This window comes from Saccopteryx leptura, chromosome 1 (assembly GCF_036850995.1).
Source record: "Saccopteryx leptura isolate mSacLep1 chromosome 1, mSacLep1_pri_phased_curated, whole genome shotgun sequence".
Taxonomy (NCBI): Eukaryota; Metazoa; Chordata; class Mammalia; order Chiroptera; family Emballonuridae; genus Saccopteryx; species Saccopteryx leptura.
Window position 1 is genome coordinate 46681976 of NC_089503.1, and position 27128 is coordinate 46709103.

Consider the following 27128-nt stretch of genomic DNA (forward strand, 5'->3'; position numbering starts at 1 on the left):
TTCCACAGCTCATTCGGTTCTCACAATAACCTTTTGGAGAAGGCATTATTATCAACATCATGTAGAAGATGTCACAGACTAAGAGAGGTACAGCAACGTGTCCAAGATCACACAGCAGGGAGGTGAGGAACAGGGACTGAATCCAGACGTGCCCAAGTCCACAGCAGGTGCTCCACACAGGCTCTGTTGCTGCAGTGAGTCAGCAAAGAAAAGCAAAAGCTCTGTCTCAAGGAAGAGAAAGAGGGCAGGACAGGCTTGTGCCCATCTGCTTCCTGCCTCCACGGCAAAGATGCCAAAACCAGTAACATGGCTATGAATCAACCAGAAGTGCTGGGGGAACGGCAGGTGTGTTTAACTGGTAACTCACAGTTAACCAGAGGATCCTTTCTCTTTCAGCTCTGGGTTACAGGAAACCTTTCTGAAGTGCACTTGCCCATTTGCCCGCGCAGGCAAGTACGGTTTGAGGAAGGCGATTTAATCTTGTGACAAGTCTCAAGACCTCCCAGCTGAGCCCCAGACCTAAGATGTTCACCTGAGTGTGCCCTGACCTCAGGAATAACCCTGCAAGTTCCTTCTTACTGGAAACGAAATTAGTTTGTTTTCTTTCATCTGTCTCTTTCCTACATGAGGAATAAAAAAAAAACCTTTCAGTGATTTCGGTTTCGTTTTCCTGAGCTTTGGTTACAGCAAGTGTTACATGTCTGAGGATCTGAGAAACCATGGGTGTCAGAGCTCAAGATACTTATTCTGAGAAAACATCCAGCGCAGAGATCGAAATACAAACCACACAGAAACAGTAGCAGCAGAAACTCGCACTGGGATTTTATTTGGTGCTGGTCAGTGCTGTTCTGTTTTGTCTTCAAGGAGGGAGGAGCTAATTCTCAGAGACCAAGTAACCGGCCTACAGTTCCTGAGCGATGAGTGGGAGAGCCAGGATGCAAACCCAGGCCTGTCTGACTGCAGAGCAGGCAAAGGGGTATTATTCCTTCTGAATGAAATGAATTAAAACAAACAAACAAAAAAACAAACGCCTCCTATAAATCAATAAAAGACAAATACCTCAGTGGAAAAATAAGTAAAGAATATGAACAAGGAATTAATGAAATTCACACAATTCATTTGTGCAGGCAGAGGCTACAAAACAAACTAGGTAAAGAGCAGGGAGGCCAGATGGTTTTCCTTTCAATAAAAATCTACACGTGGACGTTAAAAAATAGATGTACAGGTTGGAGGGGTAAGGAAACAGAGATGATAGATAACAAACGCTGTTTCAGACTCTTCGAGACATGTGTTCTCTAAAATGGACAGGGGAAATGTCAAAACACCTTATTTTTCTGACAATGGGCACAGTTTAAAATTCTGATTTCCATTACACATCTAAGAGAAATAAAACCATTTCTTTTCATTTCAAATCTATACTAAGGTTTCTACAGCTAATTTATAAGGCAATACACACACAGAGACACACACAGACACATACACTCCCTTTCTTGTACTTTCAAAGATCCAATACACATATTTTTAACATTCCTTTCACTGTCTCGAAATAAAATTTATAAATAAATATAACCTACCAAAACTTATCCTTTCAAAACCAATCAAACATAATGCCCTAACTGTAATATAAAGAAGAAACAAAACACAGTCAGAGTAAGATAACATGTACATCAACAAGCAAATGTTATTCACAGCAAACGTAGAGGACAATGAAAGATGCTTACGCCTATTTATAATGAAAAAACAAACCTCATATAAATGGTGGTTGTGTTCCTGGAAAATTCCACATACGGTATGTCCTCAACTAATATCATTTTGTTCAATGTCATTCTGTTATAATGTTGATGAGAAAAACAAGATTGACTTCTGGCTAGGTGTGCTGTCGGCATGGATCTGGCATGGTCTCCAATGTCTGCAAGTGTTTTCTGGGACTCGGGTTTCCTCCACATCCCAAAGATGTGCACGTGAGGTGAACTGGCGTGTCTACATTGTCCAGTCTGAGTGAGTGCGGGTGTGTGTGGGTGACCCTGCAATGGAAGGGTGTCCTGTCCTGGGTGGATGCCTGCCGTGTGCCCTGAGCTACCAGGAGAGGCTCCAGCCACCTGTGACCTTTAACCGGCATAAGCAGGTTGGTAAAGAATTCTCTTATTTTTATTAATCCATTCTTAAATGTACATAGAGCTCACATTTATTTCAATGTGTAATATTAAAAGTGTTTTGGGTCTTTATTTAGAAGTTTGGTGATGTTTTTGTGACCAGAAATATGCTGTAGAAACTTAACTCTTGTTTCTATCAATTACCTATGGCAAAATTGGTACTGTCATACATTGTTTTGCTTAGAGTTGCAGTTTCTAAGAACCTATCCATGATGTTAAGTGAGAACTTACTGTATATTAAAAACATGCAAAAATTATTTGTGTTCATCTGTAAAAACGGAGTCAGATTCCAGGCTCAGAAAATATAAACAGCATTTCATCTACCTGAATGCCCTGTGAACTTTAAGAAGTTGCGTAGGATGTCGGACATTCCCTTGTTCTCCACGTGTTACAGCTAGGCTAGCATCCCTGCTGCCTACCATGACAGCTCTGTCCCCAGCATTGTGATACCAACCACTCCCCACATTCCAAAAATGTCCCACAGGGGGTGCTATGTACCCATTTAGAACCCCTGGGGTGGTTCAACTTTATTTTCTCCAAAGAAGGGGCAGAGGTTAAGCTATTTACCCATAGCCATATAGAAAATCAACAGCAGTCAGGACTAGGAAAGGAGAGGAGTAGGTAGAGGAAAAAGGAAATTATGCTAATATTTATATTTATGAATTGCCAGACAGTGAGCTAGGAGCCTTTGGTTATGCCCATACAGGATCTCACCTAATCCTATCAACCTTAGGTGTCCCGTTTATCAGCATACCCAATTTTCAGATAGAGGCACTACATTTCAGGGAAATTAGGTTACTGCTCAGGGCCTCACATTTGTTAATCATAGAACTGGATTTCATTCAGTTCTTTTTCTATTGCTTTAAGCAGCTCTTTCCAAGTCTCTGGGCCCACACGTCAGGGATCAGGGCCCTCACTTCATAGCTTAAATCTCTAGGAAACAGCAACTGAGATGCATGCTATCTGAAAAGCAACTGACAAAAGGAAAAATGGTTCAACCCAGCTTCTCAGCCCTTTTGGCTCAGCCGACATGTGGCCAGTGCCCTGACAAAAAACCAGTGCCCTGACAAAAAAGCCCAGGGGCCCCCGGCACAAGAAGCAGACCTCTGATGAGGTCGTGGATCATCTTTCCCTAGACTCCTGGGGGAGCCTGGCCTGAGCCGCCAGGGGTCAGGGCAGGATGACCCACGTGACTGCAGGGCCTGTTCCTGCCCTGGAAGGCCCAGGCCTCCGCAGTCCCGCCCCACACCCTCCACAGAACGGCCGCAGCGGGAGGCCTGGGGCCCAGGCCACAAAAGCAGGAAGGGCTGGACAGTGGATGAGGGCTTGGTCACCAAACCCTGAGGCATCAGGTATAGGGAACATTCTACAACTGTCACTGCAGCTTCATGGCACATTGCTTCTGCTCATTTAACCCTCAAAATATCCCTTTGAAAAGGCAGTGTTATTTCTACCTTACAGAAGGGGAAACTGAGGCTGCAAGTGCCTGGTAGCTAGTGACATAGCTGGCAAGGGGCAGGGCCCACAGTCAAGCCCAGGTTGGACCGGCCCCCACCACCTCCCTCTCCTGTACCTTTAAAAACACTTCCTGATTTTTGTACGTCCGGAAAATAAATATTGATACTCATATTTGTCACCCTGATCTAAACCCACCCTGCAGGGCCTGGCAGAGCTAGGATGAACCCAATCTGTTGGTGACAGTGCTAAGGCCTCTGCCCCACAGTCCATTCTGACAAAACAAACTCTGAGGAGTTTCATAGGAAAATGTTTCAACTCAGGCTTCTGTCAAATGATTTCTTGCAAAATAAGTCAGAGTTGGGCCATCCCCAGTTCAATGCACCATGGGCTTACTTTCAGTGCTAAGGCCATGAGATAGAGCCTCACGGTCAAGAGCACAGGCACTGGAGCCGGACTGCCTGGATCCAAATCTATGCTCTGCCTCTGACTTGCGCAGCTCTGGACAAGACCTAACCTGTAGGACTCAGTTTCCTCATAGGTAAATGAGGATACTGACGTTATCCATCTCATAGGGTGGTTGTGAGTGGTAAATAAGACAATTCATATATGAGCTTTAGAACATTGCCTGGCACATGGTAAGCACTCAACTGATGTCTTCAATCATTGACAGTGATATTGACTGCATGTCACATAAAGAATGGTTGAAAGCGCGTAGAACAATAAACCCTGTGGAGGGAGAGATAGGGGGTAGGGAAAGGAAAGGGAAGGGGGTGCAAACTTCTAAACATCAAAAGTAGAATCAGCCACACCTACAGATCTTTGTTCTGTGTTGCTGCAAAGGGCAGAACTAGGTCAATGAGGAAACAGTGCCAAGAGGCAGATATGAATTAGAATAAAGAGGGATTTTCTAACAGGCAAACCTGTCCATGAAAGGGAGCAAGATGCCTGGTGCATGGGTGCCTGAGGGGGCAAGGGGCCTGCCTGTCACGAACAGTACAGACAGGTTTTTCCTGCACAGGAGAGTGGCTAGAGGAAGTGACCCCAGATGCCCCTTCCCACTGGACCATTCTGTCACTGGGATAATGAGCAAATAGGGGCTGATAGCCAGGGTGTGCCTGATTAGCCTGAAGGAAGGAGGGTGGACTTTGGACCAGTCTTAACATACACAACCTTCAGGACTTTCCCTGCATGCGCTCAGAACGCTTTCATCTGTTTGGTGGCAGTGGCAGAGATGATGGTGGCTGGGACCAGGAGTGGGTCAATGAACCAAAAGGAGTTGCTTAAACATCTGCCGGGTGGCTGGCAAAGCAATTCAGAGAAAGTGTGAAATGACAGGGCCATGGCAACACACATCAACATTTTCTCACTTTGGAGAATTTAAAGACAGCATCCATGACTCACTGGACACACAATGTGAAGTGATCAGGTCAGCCAGCTCCGTAGGGGCTGGGACCTTGCAAGACCTGAAGACCAGGAGTCATGTCAGCTCACAGGCAACTTCCCAGCCTCCTCTCAGGAAGAGGCTTCAGTGTTCTTCCCTCAGACCCTTAACCCACTGGCCCAGCTGCATAGGGTGGGAGACTCGGGCACCCAGGGAAATGGTCGCGAGCAGGAGGGAGAAGGGGAAAACCCGCTCCCTGAACGGCGATTCAGTGGTGGGACAGCCAGGAGGGATCTCCCATCATGAAACATTATTTCCTTTATAAACTAAAAATGAAATATATTTTTTTAAAACCAGAAACTATTAACAAAAATATTACTAGACTGTATTAAAACTATAATACAAATCCAAGAAAAATAAAATAAAATTCTCAAACTAAAAGCTTATTAGCCATTTTCTAAGTATTGAAAACTGCTCATTTATATATTTTCAACTCTGAGAAGTCAAAAGCAGGTAAGTGGCTAAAGGCATCAAAAAATGAAGAAAAACAATGTATGAAGATGACACTGCAGACATTCTATGGAATGATTTCATTCTTTGCCACCTGGAAACACCTGGCACCATATATAACCACTGTCTGGGTGGCTAGAAACTCACTGGGCAGGAAGACAGACCATGTCGTCTCGGAGAAGGTGCCCAGCTTCAGAAGTCGGGCTTCTGCGCTGCCGCGTCCTGCAGACCTGGTCCCTTCCTCCCCCCACGAACCCCCTCTGCCCCAGCAGGTTCATGTCACTGTCCTTTGCCCTCCAGTTGGCTGTCGGCCTGTAGCTAACTCCCACTGCCTTCCTGCCCGGTAATCTCTCCTCTCCCACTTGCTCTTCTCTGTGCTGACTTTGAGCCTTAATTTAAGCCCAGGTGACCCCCTCCTGGCCTCCTCACACTCTCCAAACCACTGGCCACCAGCACTGCCACGAGATGACTTTACCAGAAGCTCTCACAGTCCATCCTCCCCCATAAAGGGTTCGCTCGCTCCCTCTCCCCCTCCCAGCCTCAGAAAAGAGAGCTACCTACCACCCAGGGCATCAGCCCAGACAAGAGAGAGGTTCCAGCTCCATGCAAGCTCTAGTCCATTGATACTGGCTGCCCAGAGTGCGGCACGAGGAAGGATTCTGAGGGTCAGGTAGTTACTACTCCTCTACCTGGGGCCAGAGGACGGGGAGCAGCAGCGCCCGTGCCATCCACATGCTCCCAGCACAGGGCAGGGCATTCCATGGACCTCAGCTGGCACTGGCCTGTGCCCAGTCCCACACTCCCTCAGTATTCCTGGGTCATGTCCTCAGTGACCCACTGTCAGAGCTTCTCCCAAACGGCCATATCTACCTTCACTGGCACCCATCCCTGCACCATACAGCGCCCCTCACCACCCAGCAAATGTGCCACACCTTTCTCCGTTAGAGCTTTACAGCATCTATAAAGCTTTTCCCAAGTGGGTCAGAGAGCAACTGACTTTATCTTTGCCTTGGTATCCAGATACACAGATCCTCACCATCACTGCATCCTCACCGACTCCCCACTCAACTACTGCTTTGTTGTACACATATAACTTGGTCTACTTATGCATGTGGTCATTACTTGACTGTCATGATGCCTGTCTATCTGAGATTGCACACCCTGAAAGGCAGAAATCAGACCTGTTTCACTGACTGGCTGAGCTTGGCACAGCAGGGCACCGTCGGAGAAAAGCACGAAGACTGCGGCCCCAAGCCGGCTCTGACATGACTTACTAAGGGGTCCAGGGCAAGGCACTGTCCTCAGCTTCCCCACCTACAGAAAGATGAACTTGAACTAGAGGGTCTCTGAAGTCTCATCCAGTTCTAACGCACCATGAGAACATGGGCCAAAAGCTCTGGATTCGTGTCTTTTCACGACTGCATAGGTAATAATCGCTCCAGGCTGGGCTCAGTGAGAGATCACAATACAGCCCCTGTGAGTGGCACCGAGCCGCTCTGCAATCAGTGAACAGCCCTAGAGCGGCTATTGAGTGCTGCGGAACATGGGCTTGTGGAGCTAAGTATAATGGACAATGAAGAATGATTTTATCTCCCTTTGGGAACATAAGTACACTATTCTATATTTATATCTTCCATCTCCTAATTTAGACAGTGTAGAACTTTTTTTCTGATCAGCACTCACTTGCCAATAATTTTGCTCTACATCTAAATGAAGAATAGGAGTCATATAAGTTCACAGATTGAATGGCTGGTTGATTTACAAAGCCCCTGAAATGTGTGGCTGCAGGCAGACGCTGGCAACCCCATAATTAGATATGGCATGCTCTGCGATGATGTATTTTTTACTGTTTTTTAATAACTCACTTCTCCTTCTGGGATGAGGGGAAAAATGGAATTTGTTAAAAATAAATTGAGATTTAGTGGCTTTTCAGCCTTCTGCTGCTTGTTGCTCACAATATTCTATAAATAAAAGAAGCCCTGCCCTATAATGCACTGTAAACACCCACAGACACTCAGAGCCAAATTCTTCCAATTATGACCCTGTGCCAGTTGCCAAGCTACTGCAAGGACCTACTTGAAAGGCAGCCATCTAGGCCATTTCCTGATTAAGCTGCCCCGTTGCAAGGAATCAAGGCCTGCTGCTTTGGCATTGGATCTTGTCTCAAATAATTGTTCCATGTTCTTGAAATTAAGCCCTTTCTTCATGATCAAATTACAATTCAGAGGTAAGTGAAACCCTAGCCACCCATCCATCCACCTATCTGCTTGGGTCATGTGTGTTTTAAGATCCTGGCTGTCACACGTTGGACTTAATCAGACGACAGAAGTGCACGCACAACAGCGTCTTTAATTGCACTGAGCAAATCAAGGTCAAACAAAAGTAGGTCAGCTATGGACATGACAAGAGTGTCAGAGGCAGCCTGCCCTTCTGCTCAACGGCTTCCCTCACTGAGTAGTTTGGGTCACTGTTGCCCAATGCAGCGGGCTGAAGTGGTCGTTTAAAAATCGGTACTATTCCCCACAAGGGGCTGCAGTTGGTGTTGGTGTCTGGCTGACTGCTCGTGGCTCAGATGCCAATGCACAAGTTGGGACCACCCCAGCTGCCTTGCTTTCAATGAGCCCTTAAAAGACTGCATGCAGAGAAGCAGGGGATTGCAGTGTGCTACAGACTCGCCGAAAGAGATTATTTCCGGCTCCTTAGACATAGAACGCTCCAAGCAGCCCTGGAACAAAATGGGTTCTGGCTAAACTAATCACCCCCACCCCCACATGGAGGCTCCTCATTCAGTGTCAGCTCAGCTGGGTGAGTGCCCCAGGACTGCTAACCCACGGCTTGCCAAGAGGCCTTCTTCAAAAGGCCCTACGACACAGTTCCCAGCCCCAGGAGCTCAAAGTCTGAATGGGGAGCCAATTTGTAAACAAGTTCCACCCAAAAGAGAATTGATATGTGCTATGCAATGAAAATTTCCAAACTCAGAATTGGTGTCTATACTTAGAGGGGCAGAATTGTTAAAAGTAGGAGTGCCCTGGAAAACTTGGGGGGGGGGGACACAAAGCTTGAGCTTCCTCAGAGGGGTCTCCTCTGGCCACCCAACCTAAAGTGGCTGTTCCTATGAGTCACACACCACCAGGGGGTTCTGATTTATTTCTGAAATGACCTTGTTTCTTTGTGCCTCCTCTGATTAGAATGTGAGCATCACAAGAAGAGCAGAGACCCCCCTCCTAGCTCGTTCTCCACTGTTTCCAGAGCAACTAGACCAGTGACTGATCATAGCAGGTGTTCAATAAGTACCTGCTGAGTACACACATCCCCTTCACACCTCTGGAAGAGCATTCTACATCCCAATTCCCCTCAACCCTCACAGCAATGTTATGAGATTAAATCAGTCTCTCTCTCTGTACAATGAGAGAATCAAACAGAGAGAGTGCGTGTTTCCCAGGCCCTCACACCCAACGAGCTGATGGAGCTGGAATTCCAAGCCAGGAGTAAAGAGCTCTAATCTTGGTTTTGAAGTGAGCATCTGTTGCTTTTATGATTCAGGAAAAGCAAAAAAGAAAAACTTTAGAGGAAAAACTACACATCAGAAAGAGCTTTACATTGAATATCTCATATGTGTGTGTGTGTGTGTGTGTGTGTGTGTGTATATATATATATATACATATATATATATATATGTATATATATATATATACATAAATTACTGGTTTGAGAGAGAAAGGAAGAGAGAAAGAAAAAGACAGGAACATCAATCTGTTCCTGTAAATGCACTGACTGGGGATCGAACCAGCAACCTCTGTGCTTTCGGATGAGGCTCTAACCGACTGAGCTATCCAGCTGGGTTGATGGATTCAGTTCTTGCACCCAAGGTCCGAGTGTCACGTCTACCTGCAGAGGGCACTGGCACTAGAGCCAGTGCAGGAGAAGGGATTCAGAAGCCTCCTTTATCAGGGGTTCATTTCTGTTTTTCTGTGGGACCCCAAAGGCCAGGCAGGGAGGAGAGCAGACATTAGCAGTGACACTCATATTCCTATTGTTAGGAACAGCCAGTTTATCCCATGGTTTGCTGGCCAGGTTCCAGGGAGAAGCCTACAGACAAGTTAGACACTGGGGGGTGAAGGTGCCTGAAATATACCTTCTTCCAGGAATGTGCCTTCATTTATACTTTGAAAACTGAAATTTTTATTTCAAAAAGAAAAGGAAAAAAAAAGAAAGCATATTTCTTAGGATGAAGATTTAAAAAATTTTTAAATTGCAAAGTAGAAATTTACATTTACCTGAATTGAGAACACTAAACCCTTCTGAAGCCAAGCTAATGCACCTTTATAATCTATATATCACGATAAATTCCTACTAGTCTGATATTTTGGGCCAAAAAAACTCTCAGTTTGTCTGCTAGATGCAGGCTATGTTTTAAATTTATGTGCAAATCAGCAGGTCGGTCTCATCAAAACAGCCAGACTAGTTCTAGCGTGTAGATATACAACTCAAATATGGAAAAGAAATGGAAATGGCAAATAGTATCAGTAAACAGGTATTTCCAAATGTTACCAGGACAGCCCAACACCCTTTGGTACAACACCCTACAGAAACAGAACACCCTTCATGGTTGCAAGTAACGAGCAGCAGGTGACAAAAGAGCAGCAGGTGACAAAAGAGCACGTAAGCTAGCCTCTGGTCTGCACTTCTCAGCTGGGGCCCCTCGGTGGGCTGTGAGGAAGGTGGCTCATGAGAAATGTTGGGCTTGTGAGTATTTGTCAGGTGTATTTTTGGGGGAGAGAGGCTCTGTAAATTTTACCAGGTTTGCAAAGTGATCTGTGAACCCAAAAGACAGGGGTACCCTCCAGCTCTTTCTGCTGTTGCTCCTGTTTTCTTTGGACAATCATGCTGACAAAAACTACTATATATGAAGCCCCACTGGCTTTCACAGTAGGTAAGATGACACTGACAATCAGGGGAAAGTGTCCAAGCTCTTGCCTGAACAGCCCCAGCACTGGGGACTGCTTGGTCAATGTCTGGAAAGAGGTCACTGGCTGGAAGGAACCAAGGAATGGCTGAGCCTTACCTTGACCCCACTGCTCAGATAGGAAAAAACGGCACAGCCAGAACAAAGCCAAGAAGGCAAACTTAGAGACCATAGAGTCAATAGGCAAGATGCACTTGGGAGCAACAGTGTTGGAAATAAGAGAAAACCTGGGCTTTGTAGCGAGGGAGGCAGGGCTATGTTCAAACCCTGGCTCCACCTACATATTAGCCCTGTAGCCTTGGATGGGGAAGACGATGATAAAGACGACAGTATCGATGAGCTGTTATTTACCGACAGCACAAAGACTAGCATATAGCAAACAAGCACTTATGTACTTATAAAATAACATATGTTATTTCATTTAATTTTCACAGCAACCCTATGAACCCTCTCTATATTATCTCCATTTTCTAGATCTGGAAAAGGAAGGTTAAAAGGATTAAGTGGCATGACCAAGGTCCACAGCTAGTTGGGATTCAGATCTGGGTCTGACTCCGAGTCCATGTTCTTTAACTACTAAGCTCCACTGTAGTGTGGAGCCTCGGCTTCCTCATCTGTAAGAACAGCGGTTCTCCACCTGTGGGTAGCAACCCCGGTGGGGGTCGAACGACCAAAACAAAGGGGTCTCCTAAAGCCATCGGAAAATACATATTTATTATACAATACATTTTTAAATAAAATATGTATTTCCTGATGGCTTTAGGCGACCCCTTTGTTTTGGTCGTTCGACCCCCGCCGGGGTCTCGATCCACAGGTTGAGAACTGCTGTGTAAGAAGAATAATGAAGCTCACCCCTGCAGGGCAGTGAGGGTTAGACAGAATGCGTGTAAAGTGCTTAACACAGTACCTGGCATACAGGAAGCTCTAGAGTGTTATTCTGACCACATCTGGACCTTTGGAAGAGAGAGGGAGATGTGAGAGGTGGGCATCTGGCTCTACAGATGGTACAGCACTTCATTTCATAGGACACAACAAACAGGACTGGGAACTTTGGACCAAGGCCTGGGATGGGATACTCTTGGAGAGGGGACACCTCAGCATGATGGGTAAGCATGTGTTTACTCAAAGATGAAAGATTTCATCAAAAGTTGGAGAGCACTGGGATTTTTGGAAGAAGTAATAATTCAAACTCAAGAGGCAGCCCCAGACCGCATACCTATGCCAGGACTAGGAATGGGTACCCGCTGCTGCTCTGACTCCCTGATCGCTGACAGAGCACATGTGTTCCTGGGCATGTTTGTGGTAAGGGAGATGCTGAACCCCAAGTTATCAGTAAACCTGGCCAGAAACTTGGGCAAAGACTAGGCATTCTAAAAAAAGGGGGGGGGGGATTTTGTTAGAACAAGTGTCCTTTGAAGTTAAATATGGAGAAATGCACCCATTGCAATGACTTAGGGTGGCTTGCAGTGTGTAAGATGAAGGGACCGTCTGTGGAAGAAGAGTCGGGCTCATTGACAGCACTGCCTTGACTACACTCCTGCTGAGACTGACGGGGGCGTCTATGGAGCAGCAGCCACCCCCAGAGAGCCGTAAGCATTGCCCGGATGTGCACTGGGGCTGACACCAGCAGGGGGAGAAGCTCGTCACGGACTGTTGACAGCCTCTCCCCAGACTAGCTAGTCTCCTTCTGTTTTTCTTATAAAAAAAAATCCCCAAAACAGTATACCAAGTTCTCCCAATAGACACCAAAGATATTCAGAGTGTTTCACATTCTGTCATTGGTTCCCCTTATCCATTCCCACAGCTCTACATGGAGCTCAGTAGCAATTTCCTGGACCGTTTTAACTGCCTCTAACTAGTTCTGCTGCCTCCTCCTACAGTCCAGCCCCCACACTGCCGCCAGCTGGCCTTCTAAAATAAAAGTGTTGACCACGTCACTCACCTCCTGAAAGATGTCTACGAGATTTGCACTGCCCACGGAATAAACACCAAAGCCTTAACTTGCATAAATTCATTCATTTTTTCATTTACCCGTCTAATGTATGATGATCGCCTATTGTGTGCCAGGAGGCTCTGTTTTAGGCCCTGGAGACAGAGTGGTAAATCAGACAGACAAGATAAGACCCCATCCTCACAGATTTACATTCTAGTGAGGAAAGACAAACAATAAAGACCAATAAACATATAATGTAAAGTCAGGTAGTGATGAGTGCTAATGAAGAGAAATAAAGCAGGGTAAGAAGACAGAAGGTGAAAGACCACTTAAACAGAGACCAGAATGGAGTAAAGGTGAACCAGGCAAGGCCGTTATGGAAGAGTGATCCAGACAGAGAACAGCAAGTGCAAAGGCCCTGAGGCAGGAAACACAGTGGCTGGAATGAAATGAAAAAACTGGAGAGCGCTAAGAGATGAAACCGGAGAAGTAGGAGGGACTGGCAGGCCATGGCAAGGAGTTCAGATTCTATTCCAAGGATGCTGGGAAACTACTGGAGAGTTCCAAGCGGGGAAGTGATGCGATCCTATTCACTTTTTAAAAGGTCACTCTGTCTGACTGTGTGGAAGACTGACAGCAGCGAGGTCAGAGTGGAAACAGGAAGACCTGCTGAGAGATGGGGGACATCTGGATGAGGGTAGGGATGTGTGATGGCTTTTAAGATATACTCTGATGGAACAGCTGTCGAGAATTGCAAACAGACAATGTAAGGACAGAAGGAATAAGCAGGATAAAAAAATGATATCTACATTTTGGGCCTAGGTAACCAAGTAAGTGGTGGTACCACGTAAGATGGGGGAGACTGGGGAGGAGCAGGGTTAGGTTTTCACCTTTTTGTACTTTTTAAGAAAAAAAAAAAGCCTGACCTGTGGTGGCACAATAGATAGAGTGTCAACCTGGAACACTGAGGTTGCTGGTTTGAAACCCTGGGTTTGCTTGATCAAGCCACATATGACAAGCAACAAGCAAGTAATGAACAACTAAACTGAAACAACTATCAGCTGGAATTTCTTGCTCACCACCCCCACTCTGTAAAATCAACAAACAAACTTAAAAAAAAAAAGAAAAGAAAACAATTAAGACTTCTATTTAGTTATGTTGAGTATGAGATGCCCTTTCCACATCAAGTGTGATGTTGAGTGGGCATAGGTATGTAAGCTGGGGGCTCAGGAGGAAGGTCTGGAGTTGTCAGTGTAGGGATGACCATAGGTCGTGGCAACTCAGTTCCTCCAGTCCTTGGTCCCAGCTCCAGACACACACCCAGGTGTCACCTCTCTAGGGCTCTGGCCTCTGCCCTGTGGCTCCCACGGGCTGGACTGCTCCATCTGGACTCCTGCAGCATAGACTCCTCCTCCTCCTCTCTCTCTCTTTCTTTTCAAATTGTCAGAAAAAAAAATTATTTTTTTCTCAAGATATGGTACACTTCTGTATGGATTTTGAATCCTTAGAGAAATGGTATCTTGATTATGAAAAGACAAGTCTTTTCATTGGGTCTCTAATCTGAAAGGCTTTGGTTTTTCCTTTCTCTTCCAGCCCATATTTATTAGGGATCTACTGTATGCCGTGCTTTGTCCTAAGCGATAATAAAGCAGAGGACAGATTACAAATGACTAGACAATATTTGTCATTGGATTGACGATCATTTGGTCTATCTCTCCTACTCCTCTCTTAAGACTTGCTCAAAAGTCACCTCTTGTCTCTGAGGCCCCTCCTGATTCCCCGGGAGAGAGCCTCTCAGTCCTCTCTTACCCTGTTGCATGCTGTGATGATGTCACGAGCCCAAGTCTCACCACAGTGTATTGGCACCTTTGCTCCCTGAGAGTTCCCTGAGGGCAGTGACTACGTGTGTTCCTCCTGTACCCCACCTCCTAACATAAGGCCTGGCCATTGTGAACATTTGCTAAGTGAATGGAGTTCTCTTTGCAAAGAGGTGCAAAAGAAATTACACACATGCAAGCGGACTCCCACTGCAGCTGCTGTGTGCAAGGCAAGGAAGGTGGGAAAAATAAGGCGCTGTCACTGAATACTAATACAGCTCAATGAGGCAGAACAGCATCTTCCTCGGAGGTGTTTCTGAATAGCACGAAAGAGCTCCGAGAAATCTAAGAGTTCGGTGTCTCAGGGTGTGGAGAGATGTAACTGCACCCGATGAAAGTGTTTTCGGTTTCACTGCAGAAACACTCAGTGAGTCCAAAACCACAGCACTCAGGAGTTGGGGACAGAGGGAAGGATACTGTGGGTCCATGAACTCCTGTAATCCTGAGAGTGACCCTGGACGTGGGTCCTATCTGCCCACTTTACAGATGTGAACTACAAGTACCAGGAGCCGGAATTTGCACTCGGCTCTTCTCGACACTGATGCTGGAGTTCCTTCCAGCACACTCCACAGCCTCACCCTGTGACGAGACCATACGGCGAACAGGATCTTTAGGGACCGCCTGAACCCCAAACGGCCCGAGGAACTGTAATTCTGCAGAGGGGGTGTGCTTTGCCCATGGGGACGGAGGGGCCATCAGCAGAATGGCAGCTGGAACCTCGGTCTCTGACTCCCAGAGCACTGTGCCAGCGCTCTCCCTCAGACGGTCCTCACAGGGCAGACACACAGCCAAAAATAACACTTTAATGGTCTGACTTATCTGCTGATAAGTACCTTAGAAATAAAAGCGAGCGGATGGGAAATTGTGCTTTTTGTCAGTTATTACTGCTGTGTAATTCTGGGGCCCCATTTACAGGTAGGAAGCTAAGTGAGCAGTGCTGTCGCCTCACCGAGTGGGTGACAAAACCAGCAGCATGAATGGAACTGACCGGTACGTGACAGCTCTCTCATTACTTCAGACAAATGTCTGCTGCTCATCTATTACGTGCAAGACTGTGAGCAGAGGAAAGGGAAAAGAACCCCGGAGCTGAACTGTGACTCTCTCACTTGTGTAATATCCGCAACCTCTCTAAGCCTCAGTTTCCTCATCTGTAAGAAAGAATTAACAGTCCCTGTTTTACAAAGCTGTTCTGGTGACTAAATGGGATGACACACGGCCCTGGTATATAGGAGTGACTCAGTAAACATCAAATGGCTGGTAGTTTGTTCACTGCCAAGAAAGCAAAGGAACTAACTCAGACTGCAGAAACAAGGAATGGAACAAATTAGCTACAGCAAAGTTCTGTGAAAAACCTTAGCAGAATGAAGTAGCATTTACTAAAGAGTAAAGAAGTTCTTTAAGTTAGTGGTTGGGTATCTTAAGGTAGGAGAGGGAGAAAAAGAGGCAGCATGTGAAGAAAGAGAAGAGAGAGGATGAATCTGAATACAGCAGTGTATTGGTAAGAGTCAAGAAGTCTAATTGGTAAGAATCAAGGCCTTTGCGACATAAAAAACAACATAACTTTATCACTAGTAGGTAATGTTGCTTATTAATTATATATGATCCTATTTTCTCTGTCATGCTCCAATTCAACCTTCAATATCCTACTTGCTCGATGACTTCTTCCACTCCACCCTGGCTGGAGGTTAATTAATTTTCCCTCCATTAATTGATTCTTATTATCGCACATATTACACCATCTCTGCTCACTGGGCTCCCCTACCAAACACGGAGCTCCTGAGAGTATACACTGTGCATGATTCATCTCGGGGCCATGTGGTGGCCTTCCCCTGGCTCCAGGAGCCCCAGCCAGCAGCTACCAGCTCGGGACATCCCCAGAGGAGAAGCTTCTCTCTACAGCAGGAAAATGAGACAGGACTTAACATTTATGAAGTATCTATTCTGTGCTGAATATCTCAGAGGCACCTTTCTTAATTCAAGGGAATTATTATCCCTATTTTGTATAAGGGGGACTCTGAGTCTCAGAGAGTGAGGTCAACAGCCCAAGGTTCACGCTCCCAGTGTAAGTGATGAGGCCAGGATTTGCATCTGGATCTGTTTTCACTAGACCAGACCACCCGGCCTGGGTCTAATGAAGCTGAAGGCATTTTGGGAGGACATCCAGTCTAGATATCAAAAATCTACCATCATGACTCAGAAGTGAGGTTAGCGCTAAGGAGCTTTGGCCACAACAGGTCAGGGAAGCTCATAGGATAATAATTTTAAAAAATTTCAGTGTTTCCAAGGACTCCCGGAAAGTAACCAGTGTGGGATGTAGCCCCCCCCCCCCCCCCAGTCTGTGCATGTGGCCACCAGTCCCGACCCTCTCTGGCAGGAAGGAGGCAGGGACTTACCTAAGGAAGAACTGCGATGGGGATCCAGTAGGGAGGATCTCAAACTCCTCGCCCATTTCAGTAAGTATTCTGCCAAATTAAAACCATTTCAACGAGATGGCTAATAAAAAGGAATAAGTGTCTTTAACGGCTCAAATTTACAACCTCATAAATTACTGAATTAAAGCAGTGCACTTGTTCTCAGCCTCCCTTACGTAGGGGCAATCAAAATTTATATCCTGCGTTAGCCAACATTTTATGTTGACTTATAAGTCTTGTTGAATCCTTCTCAAAAAACTGTTAATGAGAAATTCCCACAGGGAGGAGAGGTGCCTTTACTAAACCTGAAAGGGCCTAAATAAAACACTATAATAGCCACTTGGGTTTTCATAAAAAGGACAGCTTAGTGAATGAAATGACCTTCCTATCTGTGATCAAAGTCGCTAGTGAATATGTTCTAAATTAATGCACAGTGTCTGAGGGGCGCTGGTTACATTTAACAGACCTGATGACCTGCGGGTCAGGTAAAGGTGCGGCAGCTGGGCGGGGCCGCTAGAGAAACAGTCCCTGAGGAGGGGCTATCTTCAGCACTGAGGGGAGGGCGGGTGGACCCAGCGCTGCCAGACCTTCGATTTTTCCAGAAGACATCCAGACTTAGACAATACCTACCGCTTTTTCAATGTCACTAATTTAAAAGTTTTGTGAGCACTGAACCAAATCCACCCTCAGGCCAGATGCAGCCAGTGAGTAGAGCATTTTCAACCTCTGCTTAAAAGTATCTACATTTTAAAAAATAAGTACATGTCAGGTACAAATGTTAAGCACATTCTCATTTCGCCCACACAAAAACCTCATGAAGGAAATACTGCTATCGCCATCTCATTTTACAGGGGAGGAAACTGAGGCTTAGAGAAGTCACATCCCTAGCGGCACAAAGCTGATATTCTGAAGCAGGTCTCACTGAGATCAGTGCCCTTTAAAGTCATCCTCATCCTGGAGGCTAGCTGCCCTTCAAGCCCACCTCAATTTGTGGCTAGCAGATATGGCTGGCCAATGTCCTCCTCTGCTCCTCCCCCATGCCACTTGACCCACTTGGTCAGAAGCCATTTTTAAAATTTTATTTTGCCCACTCAAAACCAATGTCACTCGGAGCTCAGCCAGCCTGGCCCTAGAGGGCTCTGGAGGCCTGGCAAGATCCCCCTGGAGGACCAGGTTTCCCTGCTGCTAAGCCAAGTAGCCAGTCCCCTGCCAAGCCTGCTGGGGTTTACACTGGGCTTCCACATCACTGCGACCTGAATGGGGTCTGGGAAGAGGGTCATGACAGTCACAATAATCCTTTGAAATGGTCGCCAAGGTACCAAGGTAGAGGGTGGGGGAAAAGGAGGCACGTTCAGCTTGAGAGAGGAGAACATTTATTTAGCCAACAGCTGTGAATTATCTATTATTCAAAGCACCACATTAGACCCGAGAGAGGAAGACATCGTCTCTAATGTGTGCAACGATGAATTATGCAAGTAAAACATCAAACAAGAAACACATATGTACACACACACTCGCCAGCACAGGCACACATGCACACACACACCAATACACAAAATGCATCATGCACCAGCTGTTATGGTAACAACTTCTGTGTACCCTGACCCTCCCTGGAAACCCCTCAGCCTGACTGCTGCCCTGCCACAGAGACCACCCCAGGGCCAGTCCTGAGAGGCTCCGGAAGGACGAGGGGGTCAGGCACACAGGTCATGCTGACCGTGGTGGCCAGAGGACCAAGGGAGTGTGCAGAGGAACAGGCCTGCCAAGCACAGAGGCTTCCTTGGCACAGCTGGCTCTGACGTGCAAACAATAGGCTAAAATGTGGGGGCCCCGGGGACCCCTTTCATGGTCATAGCCCAGACAGACTCTGTAATGCAAGAGGCAAGGAGAAGCAGTGGGTGAGTGGCTGTCTGGCAGGCAGGCAGGCTGACAGTCAGAGCACCTACCTAGAAGTCAGGCTCCTGCCATCACGGGGCTTATGGGGGCTGCCCAGTGGGGGACACACGTTTATTAACGCATACCACAGAAATAAATGTAAAGAGACCTCTGTGATGAGAGCTGTGATAATGGGCTACTGGAATGCACGGCGGGGGGGGGGGGGGGCTGTGGAGTACAGAGAATTGGTAGGAGCACCAACCTAGTCGGCCACTGGGGCCAAACCCCTGCTCGCATGTTTTCAATTGATCTGGACCCTAGTTTCCTTGAATGGAACCTTTGGGATAATCATGATAACACTTACTTTAGTCAATACCTGCTGAGGCCCTAACACTAAGTAGTTACACACCAAGCACTCTAAGTGCTGGCCACGGGGTGAGCAATCACTAAGTAATATAAAAGGATAATGGTGATGGTGATGATAAGACCTTATCAGGGAGGTAGGACAGGCTTCCCAAGAGGAGGCAAATCGGCTGATACATGAGGGTGAACAGGCTGAACTAGGCAAACCAGAGGAATATGCACCCATGCCAGGGAACAGCTGATACAAAGTCCCAAAAGGGAAAGTGCATCATAAGTACTTCCAGGCAAGGACGGCAGTCCAAGTGCCTGCTGGGGCAACCTGGTCAGCAGGATACTTCTGGGTTAAAGGCTTCTTCTTCTACGAAGCCTCCCCAGATCACTGTGAACCCCCAGACAAAAGCTGCATCCTCGGCACAATTCCCGGTTCTGTGGCAGACTAGGGAATGAAAAAGATGTGACAAGCATCAAGCGGAAGGCCCCCAGTGGAAACATGAGAGTATAAGAACGTATTGGCTGTCTCCTAGGTGCACAGTCCCAGTGCCCACAGGGGACCCAGACATGAGCCTGGCATCCCTTAGTATCACTGAGGACGTAATGAAGATCAAGAGGCTCTTGGGCACCTCCACAAAGGACCATGAGCTATCCTCGTCCTCCAGCCAGAAAAGTATTCTCAGCTGAACTGCAGGGGAAAAGCTGTCAGCAGTTAGCAAGAATCATTGTTTTTGCTAATTTAGAAAATCTGGGATTCATTCAGGAAGCTGGGTGGACCTCATTCCTGATCATTTCTTGACGGATTATTTTTCCTTTTGAATTGCTATTACTATCCCATCAATAACAAGAGGGTTATGTTTGTTTGTTTTTTAAGTCAGAAATAAAGAATACAGAGTAGTTCTATTCCCAAGGTCTCAGTATGCACAAACCCAAGCCCAGAACAACTTATGCTGCACTCAAAACTGAGAAGGGGTGGCCCCACCAAACTCAATGGCCAATGAATCGCCAAATACAATCAATCCTGTTATGAATCTGCTGTTTGGCTGCACAAACAGATTTTGCTATTCTCACTCTTTCAACAAACACTTCCTGAGCCAGGTGTACTATGCTGGCACTGAGAACCCAGAGATTGTGCGTGTGTGTGTGTGTGTGTGTGTGTGTGTGGTCTCCACCCTTAAGGAGCTCAGTTTACTGAGCATAACAGATAGTAAGTAAGTCAATAGTTATGCTGATAAGTGCTCTGGGAGAGAAAGCAGTGCAGGGTGTTCTGGGAGGCACGAGGAAGGTCATCTCCAGGTCGCAGAGAAGTGTAGGGTGGGGGCAGAGGTATCCAGAAAAATGGAAAACTTGAGCTGAGTTACCAAAATGGGGTGCAGGAGTGGGTCATCCCAGGAGAGGGCCCAACATCAGCAAAGGCACCTCGAGGCAAGGGCTGCTGGAAGGTTGGGCTGTTAGAAATATGGGTTAAGGAACAAGTGAAATGAGGAAAGTGGCCAAAGGCCAGGTTATGAAAGGACTGCAGGCCCACTGCACGGGCTTGGGTTTTATTCTAGAAGCAGTGTGAAGCCCTTGGAGAGTTTTAAGCAGAAGCAAGTCATGGTCAGATGTGCGTTAGAAACATCACGCTGATAGGAGTGTGGGGGTGGAACGAGGGAGGACAAAGGAAGACCAATGAAGAGGCTGTTTTAAAAAATCCATATGACGATCTCTAAATGAAGGAGCACAGAGGGAGAAGAAGCGAGGTGACAAATTAGAAAGATGGGCTCTTCAGGACGTGGTAATTGGTGAACTATGACAGTTGAGAGAAAGGACAATACCAAGGATAACTCCAACGGTAGATGGAACTGGGGGGGTACAATCCCACCCGAGGCAGGCACAGAGACAGACACACATCTGGCACCGGGAGGGAGGAATGTGAGGGGTCTGAGGGCAGCGGCTAGGAGTGAGGGCTGGGAGGAGGTTCTGGGCGGACGACGTGGGTCTGGGTGACCTCCAGGTAGAGGCAAGCAGGGCATGAGCTCACCGAGGGAGAGTACTCAGGGTGACAGGGCAGGGACCAAGCAAACCTTTTTAAAAGCTAAGGGTGAAGAAAAAAACAACAACTGGCAAAGCAGCCTGCAGAAGCTGAGGTCTGAGGCTGGAGGAGAGCTAGGAGAGGCCAGGCGGGACGAGGGCAGGGGCAGGCCGGGGTGGCAGGGGAGCTCAGCACGGCCAGAGACAGGAGGTCTGGAGAGGGAGCCCTTGCAGAGGGGAACAGCCTGCCAGGTGTCAGCAACCCCAGCCGAGCAAAATTAAACCAAAGCACTGAAGGCTCAGCTGACAGATCTACTGTCACCTCAGTAGCACTATTTTGTCATTTTCCTCCAACCGCCTCACTGTCTCAGTCTCCTGGTGAGGACTTCCTATCAACCCTCTCACCCCTCCACTGCTTTCTCACTTTATTTTACTTGAGAGCATTAGCATGCCTGCCTGACCTTATATAACCGCGCATCTCATACATTGTGCTGTCTGTCCCTCCTTAGGGTGTCTGCCTACCGAGGACAGCGCACTCGCCCTGTCACTTCCGTAACTACAATGCCGAGAACAATGCCTGGCACACAGAGGTCACACACCTTGTCCCAACTGGCCTGGCTCATTAGAAGCAACAAATATTTAGTGAGCACATATTACACGTCTGATACCATGTAGATCAGGGGTGCCCAAACTTTTTACACAGGGGCCAGTTCACTGTCCCTCAGACTGTTGGAGGGCCGGACTATAAAAAAAAACTATGAATAAATCCTTATGCACACTGCACATATCTTATTTTAAAGTAAAAAAACAAAATGGGAACAAATACAATATTTAAAATAAATAACAAGTAAATTTAAATCAACAAACTGACCAGTATTTAAATGGGAACTATGCTCCTCTCACTGACCAATGAGAGGTGCCCCTTCTGGAAGTGCGGGGGTGGGGGCAGATAGATGGCCTCAGGGGCCCGTATGTGGCCCGTGGGCCGTAGTTTGGGGACCCCTGATGTAGACAGTAGGGCCACAGAGATAAACAAGACAAAATAGGATCCTGTCCTTGGAGCTTAAGCTGGAGGTAGCAGAGGGAAACACCAAGTCTTTAAACAGAAAGTAGATTATAACTGCCACAGAGCTAGGACTGGAATCTGTCATGTTTCCTTCCCAAACCCAAGGCTGCCACCTTCTCCAATGGAAGGAAAACTTGATCTGGTGAAACAGTGAAAATAAGTGTGAAGTTTGGTCTTAGTCTCTTCCAGAAATCCCCTGTTCCTTTCTCCATTTTAGTAGATGCCTAGGTAGTGAAACAGCCACTAGAGTTTCTCAATATTCAATGGGAAAAGTTCAATCAGTCTCTAGTACTTCTATGTAAGCAGGCGGAGAAATTCCAGACTTAGGAGGAAGAAAACAGGGATCAGCATAAGCAGGGGTCAGACAGAGCTGGGGTCAAAACCCCTGCAACCTTGGGCAGGTTACTCGACCTATGATTTCCTTATTGCTGAAATGAGCATACTACTTGCCATGTCACAGGCTGTTGCAAAGATAAAGTAACAACTGCTATAGAGGACTCAGCACCGTACCTAGCACATAGAGAGTGTTTGATAAATGGTGGCTCTGAACTAGTTACACCTGTTGCTTTTGTTACTCCTTGAACTGCTATATTCATACAAACCAAGGCAAAAACTACTTAGAATTCAAACGAAAGAAAAGTGCACTCGAAATGATCAGAGCATAAATTGTTATCTAGATGAATGACTTGCAGAATTATTTCAAATTACCATACTTGAGCAGACTCTGCAGTAAGAAGTTTTATTCCAATTTCTTGGTCCTCCAAACTTAGGCAAATGCAAGTATTTCCCCAACAGATCATATCTTGTCTCATGACAAGAGTTCAAACACAGGCTGGATTCCATGGTGCAAGTTGAGGCAGAGCTATGAATACCACACCTCAAAGCGAGCATAAGAACACAATGCAAGCCCAATGTACACCTAAACTCCCAAACACAGCTTGGCTCCAGAGAAGGAAATGAGAACTGGTCACAGCATGCTCTGCCTGCCTCAAAGCTAATGAAAAGGTTATATTCTGACATGCAAATACTGAAATCTTAGTGTCTCCCTTCTTGCACCATTCAAACTCTATGAGTGGTCTACTTGACTAATGTCTCTGATTGTTTATTCTTAATTTGGTCCAACCATGCGCAACCTGGCTTCCTCCCCTCTTCTTCCTTCCCTTTCCGCCCTCATGGCATCACATTTCTCAAGGGCCATCTGTAACCAGCTTGTCACCAATTTGGTAGCCTTCCTTCAGGTTCCTTCTCCCTGGTCCTTTTTTGTCGTCCTCGGCCCCTGTTTCTCTTCCATCTTCTTCTTTCTACCCCAGAGTTCTGTGCATTCCTCCAGGCCTAGCCCTCTGCTCACCATGGGGAAACTTACTGAATCTGACGATTCTTGTTCTACAATCTCCAGACATAACTTTCTAAGTCTGTGCTCCAGCCCTCCATTTCCAGTTGTCCAATGGATATTGCCTATAAACCACTGTCATTTCGAACTGAATGTCTCTAAAACCGGACACATCAACCACTCTTCTCCACACCCAATATCTACATTTCTGTCAATGGTACCACTGTAAACTCCCAAGCTTAAATTTTCATCTTCTTTGGCTCCTGTCTTTAAAGTCTAAGAAGACTATAAATCCTATGGTTTCCCTTCGCAATATATCTTTTCAATCCTGTGCTTTTGTTCTAACCACTGTCAACCACATGACCTCCTGCCTAGATTGCTGCTGCTGCCTTTGAATAGAGCCCAAGCCTCTTGTCCAGGTAGCAGATGAATGTTCCTGACATGTCACTTCTGCCATCTCACTTCTTTGCTCAAAATAATTTCAATGGTTCCCCACTGCCTACAGGAAAAATATCCAAGTTCCTCAGCCTGGGATTCAGGGTTTAGAAAAGAAGTGGGCAAACTATAGCCCCCAGACCAAATCTAGCCCATGACCTGTTCTATAAATAAAGCTTTATTAGAACACATTTATGTATTACCTATGGCTGCTTTCACGCTACAGTGGCAGAGTTGAGTGGCTATGACAGAGACCTGTTGGCCTGTGAAGCCAAAAATATTTATCATCTCTCCCTTGGTCTAGAATAATCAGACATCAGCAGATCCTGCCAAAAGTTCTTGCTCAGGACTCCTTTGGATGAAGTTTTTGCTCCTGTGGGTCTACTGCTGAGCCCATTTTCATTGTATCATACGCCCACTGTCTGAAGTCCAAAAAGCTTATTTCTCTCCTCCTTGAACTTTTCCTTCAAACAAATCCGAAGCTCTAGCTCTCCATGAGGCCAGCTGCATCAGTTCCCTGCATCCGGATGCGCCTCGTCTGGCCCCTCTCTGCAGCTACCACAGATGCCTACGCTGAGCTTCCGCTTTGCCTGTGGGTCCTTTCCACCTGTGCTATACACTTCTCTAGGTCCAGGCTTGGTCACTTCCACAGAGCAGTGCCAATGACAACAACCAATCCTCGATAACATAATTTGGTAGAGAAGGCATCAAAGAAACTTACCAAAGAAGGCCTGGAATTCCACATTTGAAAAGGTAAGCTTGTGTCCAAAAGCATGCACTCTAGCCAGCACCACCTAAAAGCCAACAAAATAAGGGTTTAGGTTTAAAAGAGAACATTGATATATTTTCTTTATAAACTTACAACTCCCAATAAGTTTTGATTTACTGTCATCTCAGGATGCCCATCTCGGTTTCTCTGCCTAGAAATGCTTCTCGTCCTTCAAATCCACTGAACAGTCTTTCCCCAGAAGCCTCCCCAGTGTCCCAGGCAGGCCTGGCACTCCCCCATGGAACTCTGCTGCAATGTCTAGGCAACACTTTGACACAATGTGGCATAATTTCTTATTTAGAAATGGGGTTCCTTACCCTGTAGGCTTATCAAGAGAAGAGATTTAGTAAATTCATTCCTTCCCTTACTCCCACTGCCTAGTACACCACAGGCGTTCAGACAGTCCTCAATAAATATTTGTAAAATGGGTGGGAAAATAACCTACTCGGTTCATTCACACATGCCAGGGTATCTAACATTCTGCTGGCCTGCAGTTCTCAGCATACAAACGCATGCCTCAATCCTACTGCTTTTCATAGGCAATGGTTTAACAGGAAGGATTAATGAGATTAATCTTCTAAATGCACACCTTTGAAATGACACTCCCTGGGCAGAAACCTCCAAAAGCTCCCAGAATCTAAGAAGGCAAGCCCAGTTCTAGAGTCAGACTGCCAGGCCTGCACCAACTGGCCCGGCCTGACTCTGCAAACTCGGCTGGCATGGTCTCCCACAGTGAACCTCCAATCCAGGCAGAAAGGACAGCAGTCCCTTTCCTTCCCAGCATTCCCTCTGGCTGGGTGTCCTTCTCTGCTTCTCTCCACATTGTTCCCTTCTGCTGAAATGCCATCCATTTTAAACATCATATCCCAACCAAGTTCATGGGGGTGGAGGGAGGGCACTAAGTTTTTATTTCTCTCTGACATTTTTATTATGATAAAGTACACATTACAGAACTTACAAGCTTAGCCATTTTTAAGTGTACAGCTCGGTGCTAGCTATTAAGTACATCCATATTGTGCAGCCATCACCCTTCATCTCTAGAACTCCTTTTATCTAGGAAAATTGAAACCTTATACCTTTTAAACAACTCCACCTTCTCCCTTCCTCCCAGTCCCTGGCACCCAAAAATATTTACGAAATGAATGAACAAATGAAGACATCAATGAATTTGACTTCAACTCTCCCCATAAAGGCCAGAAGCACTGTCCCTTTCCACTGGACTCCCATGGTACTTATTTCAATCAATCTTAAAAGATCCTTTTTCTGCACAGTCGTATGATCCTTCATGGCAGGAACTATGACTTATTTGAAAGGTAAAGCTTGTGTCCAAAAGCACACGTAGACTTATCCTCCATGTTGCCAGATCCAAAGGGCAAGTGTTAGTCTTCATCTTACAGCTTTTGCTACCAGTTAATCATTCCCTCTTGTTTGACTACTCTCTTCACTTGGCTTCTAGGATGGAACTCAATTTTCCACGCATCTCACTGACTGTTCTTTCCCTTTGCTGGTTCTTCCTTATCTCCCCACCTGTTAATGCCAGAGTGTCCCAGGGCTCCATCTTTGTTCTCATCTATTCTCTGTATAACTTCAATCACCCCCCTGGTGATCTCATCCAGTCTCGGGGATTCAAATACAGTATCAGCTATATGCTGATGCCCAGATTTCTCTCCAATCCTGGACCTCTCCTCTGAACTCCTGGATAATATACCTTATTGTCTTCAAGTAAGATGTCAAGTGGACAAGATGTCCGTGTAAGTCATGTTCAACATCTCAAGCTTAAAATGTCTAACACAGACCCCTGACCTAACTCTAGATTTGTTCCTCCCAGAATCATACCCGTCTTAGTGTAATCCAATGGTCTTCTAGCTGCCCAGGCCAACAAGTTTAGAGTTATTCTCATCTTCTCTCTTTTTCTCTTACTCAATATCCAATCTTTACCAAAACTAATTTTTACCTTCAAAATATATTCAGAATATGACCATTTCTCACCCCCTCCACTATTATCATCCTAGATTATTGTAATAGCCTTCTAACTGGTGTCTCTGCTTCTATTCTTGATGTCATTCTTACCTCCACCCATAGTTTATTCTCAATAAGGGAGGGACCCTAAAACAACATAAGCCAGATTATGTCATTTCTTTGTTTAAAATCTATAAAAATCTTTCTAGCAAGGACAATACCAAAGGAATGAATGTTTCTAAAGTAGCCCAGGGGCAGGCTGGTGGTAGAGGTAGGGTCTTCAAGTCAGTGTCCTGTTTCCATTCATCTATTTCTTGACTGACAGTCCTGCCTGCATCTCCTATTATCTGATTTCTTAAAGAAATGAAACTTTTTAAAGAGAGAGAGAGAAAAAAAAACCCATCACTCAGCTTCCTTTTCAGTTAGTACACCACAAGAAGCCAACAACACGCACATTTCTCAAAACCAGTCAGATATGTGGAGTCGGCCACCACTTAGTAGTTTCCAAAGATGACTCTAGCCTTTCAGACAAGAGTCACTACCTGCTTGCTGATGGTGGCGAACCCTCCGTAAGCCCCTCTTCTCCCTGCTCCCTCTAGCTGGTCACTAACCCGTGTGCCTATCTGTCTCTGCCTTTA

At 46.2% G+C, this 27128-nt stretch overlaps 1 protein-coding gene across 7 annotated transcripts in view; it reads right to left on the reverse strand.

Annotated features, from left to right (window-relative positions):
* BMAL1 (basic helix-loop-helix ARNT like 1) overlaps positions 1-27128 on the reverse strand; it is a 107002-nt gene that overhangs the window by 49102 nt on the left and 30772 nt on the right. For all 7 annotated transcript variants that reach the window (XM_066365634.1, XM_066365652.1, XM_066365646.1 and 4 more), the window contains exon 2: positions 24484-24556. The gene's annotated coding sequence lies outside the window, so the exon portion shown is untranslated. The remainder of the gene's footprint in view (positions 1-24483; positions 24557-27128) is intronic.